Consider the following 3,821-nt stretch of genomic DNA (forward strand, 5'->3'; position numbering starts at 1 on the left):
TGGAGAGGGGGGACCCCCACCGAGAGAGATGGAGAGGGGGGACCCCCCCACCGAGGGAGATGGAGAGGCGGGAACCCCCCACCCACCGAGAGAGATGGAGAGGGGGGACCCTTCCCCCCACCCCCACCGAGACGGAGAGGAAAACTGCAGGGGATGGGCACAATGGAAATGTGGAGCTTGTTCAAGGAACAGCTACTGCGTGTCCTTGATAAGTATGTACCTGTCAGGCAGGGAGGAAGTGGTCGAGCAAGGGAACCGTGATTTACTAAGGCAGTTGAAACACTTGTCTAGAGGAAGAAGGAAGGAGGCTTATGTAAAGATGAGACATGAAGGTTCAGTAAGGGCGCTCGAGAGTTACAAGTTAGCTAGGAAGGACCTAAAGAGAGAGCTAAGAAGAGCCAAGAGGGGACATGAGAAGTCTTTGGAAGGTAGGATCAAGGATAACCCTAAAGCTTTCTATAGATATGTCAGGAATAAAAGAATGACTAGGGTAAGAGTAGGGCCAGTCAAGGAAAGTAGTGGGAAGTTGTGCTTGGAGTCCGAGGAGATAGGCGAGGTGCTATATGAATATTTTTCATCACTATTCACACAGCAAAAAGACAATGTTGACGAGGAGAATACTGAGCTTCAGGCTACTATACTAGAAGGGCTTGAGGTTCATAAGGAGGAGGTGTTAACTATTCTGGAAAGGGTGAAAATTGATAAGTCCCCTGGGCTGGATACGATTTATCCTAGGATTCTCTGGGAAGCTAGGGAGGAGATTACAGAGCCTTTGGCTTTGATCTTTAAGTCACCTTTGTCAACAGGAATAGTGCCAGAAGACTGGAGGATAGCAAATGTTGTCCCCTTGTTCAAGAAGGAGAGTAGAGACAACCCGGTAAATATAGACCAGTGAGTCTAACTTCTGTTGTGGGCAAAATCTTGGAAAGGTTTATAAGAGATAGGGTGTATAATCATCTGGAAAGGAATAATTTGATTAGACATAGTCAACACGGTTTCGTGAAGGGTCGGTTGTGCCTCACAAACCATATAGAGTTCTTTGAGAAGGTGAGAAACAGGTGGATGAGGGTAAAGCAGTTGATGTGATGTATATGGATTTCAGTAAAGCATTTGACAAGGTTCCCCACGGTAGGCTACTGCAGAAAATACGGAAGCATGGGATTCAGGGAGATTTAGCAGTTTGGATCAGAAATTGGCTAGCTGGAAGAAGACAAAGGGTGGTCGTTGATGGGAAGTGTTCAGACTGGAGTCCAGTTACTAGTGGTGTACCACAAGGATCTGTTTTGGGTCCACTGCTGTTTGTCATTTTTATAAATGGCCTGGAGGAGGGCGTAGAAGGATGGGTGAGTACATTTGCAGATGACACTAAAGTCGGTGGAGTTGTGGACAGTGCGGAAGGATGTTACAAGTTACAGAGGGACATAGATAAGCTGCAGCGCTGGGCTGAGAGGTGGCAAGTTACAAGTTACAGAGGTGTGGTGAACCACTGTAATAGGAGATGTAAGGTAGGACCTGCACTACAGGTTCACCGGTAGCTCCTGCCGGCTGGTTCCGCCCAGGGGGAACTGTATAAATATGCATGACCTCCAGTGCCCTGCCATTTCGCCAGCTGCAGCAGGAGGCCACGCATCTGACTGTAATAAAGCTACAGTTGTACCCAACTTTAGTCTTTGTGCAATTGATCGTGCATCAAGAGGGACATGCATAAGCTGCAGAGCTGGGCTGAGAGGTGGCAAATGGAGATTAATGCAGAAAAGTGTGAGGTGATTCATTTAGGAATGATCTGTTTTGGGTCCACTGCTGTTTGTCATTTTTATAAATGACCTGGAGGAGGTCGTAGAAGGATGGGTGAGTACATTTGCAGATGACACTAAAGTCGGTGGAGTTGTGGACAGTGCGGAAGGATGTTACAAGTTACAGAGGGACATAGATAAGCTGCAGCGCTGGGCTGAGAGGTGGCAAATGAAGTTTAATGCAGAAAAGTGTGAGGTGATTCATTTCGGAAGGAATAACAGGAAGACAGAGTACTGGGCTAAGGGTAGGGTTCTTGGTAGTGTGGATGAGCAGAGAGATCTCGGTGTCCATATACATAGATCCCTGAAAGTTGCCACTCAGGTTGAGAGGGTTGTTAAGAAGGAGTACGGTGTGTTAGCTTTTATTGGTAGAGTGTCTGAGTTTCGGAGCCATGAGGTCATGTTGCAGCTGTACAAAACTCTGGTGCGGCCTCATTTGGAGAATTGCGTACAGTTCTGGTCGCCGCATTATAGGAAGGATGTGGAAGCATTGGAAAGGGTGCAGAGGAGATTTACCAGAATGTTGCCTGGTATGGAGGGAAGATCTTATGAGGAAAGGCTGAGGGACTTGAGGCTGTTTTCGTCAGAGAGAAGAAGGTTAAGAGGTGACTTAATTGAGGCATACAGGATTATCAGAGGATTGGATAGGGTGGACAGTGAGAGCATTTTTCCTCGGATGGTGAGTCTAGCACGAGGGGAAATAGCTTTAAATTGAGGGGAGATAGACATAAGACAGATGTCAGAGGTACGTTCTTTACTCAGAGAGTAGTAAGGGTGTGGAATGCCCTGCTGCAACAGTAGTGGACTCGCCAACACTAAGGGCATTCAAATGGTCATTGGATAGACATATGGGCGATAAGGGAATAGTGTAGATGGGCTTTAGAGTGGTTTCAGAGGTCGGCTCAACATCGAGGGCCGAAGGGCCTGTAATGCGCCGTAATGTTCTATGAGAGAGATGGAGAGGGGGTTACACCCCCCCCCCCCCCCCACCGAGAGTGATGGAGAGGGGGGACTCCCCACCGAGAGGGTTGGAGAGGGGGGAACCCCCCCCCCCCCACCGGGAGAGATGGAGAGGGCCCCCCCCCACCGAGAGAGATGGAGAGGGGGAACCCCCCCCAATCCACTGAAAGAACACGGCTGAAACCGATGGAGGGAGAAAAGAAAGGGGGGGGTAAGGGGGTAAACAAGGAGCAGGGGGTCACACACCAGGTCGGCCCAGAAGGGCATCACGGAGGGTCTGCGGGGGAGAGAGGGGAAGGGTTAGGGAAATGGGGGTTGGGGGGCAGACACGACGAACTGAACGGTAATAGTTTGTAACTATAGAAACGTAAGAGAAAGCCTTTTCACTCTCTGAGAAATGTAAACAAGCCGCAATGCACAGCATTGTGGAAATGGCAATAAAAAGATTTTTTCAATAAATTCAGAGCCCAGTTCAGTTTTTCCAATTCAGGGGCAACTTTGCGCGGCCCATCCACCTGCCCTGCACATCTTTGGGTTGTGGGGGTGAAACCCACGCAAACACCGGGAGAATGTGCAAACTCCACACGGACAGTGACCCAGAGCCGGGACTGAACAGTGGTTAGCACTGCTGCCTCACAGCTACAGGGTCCCAGGTTCGATTCCCGGCTTAAGTCACTGTCTGTGCGGAGTCTGGACGTCCTCCCCGTGTCTGCGTGGGTTTCCTCCGGGTGCTCCGGTTTCCTCCCACCGTCCAAAGACGTGCAGGTTAGGTGGGTTGGCGGTGATCAATCCAAATTGCCCACAGTATCTAAAGATGTTCAGGTTAGGTGGGGTGACAGCGACGGGATAGGGGAGTGGGCCCAGGTATGGCGCTCTCTTCAGGGTTCACACTGTCTCTGTCATTATTGTTTACACCTACAATGCTGCCAAACTTTCTATCAAACTTTCTATCTCATTATCTTCAATCAGTACTAAACAAAGTCAAACTGAGACACAGATACACACACACAGGCACACACACAGACACACACACACACACACAGATACACACACACACACACACACAGG

Source organism: Scyliorhinus torazame, unplaced genomic scaffold (assembly GCF_047496885.1).
Source record: "Scyliorhinus torazame isolate Kashiwa2021f unplaced genomic scaffold, sScyTor2.1 scaffold_1321, whole genome shotgun sequence".
Lineage (NCBI taxonomy): Eukaryota > Metazoa > Chordata > Chondrichthyes > Carcharhiniformes > Scyliorhinidae > Scyliorhinus > Scyliorhinus torazame.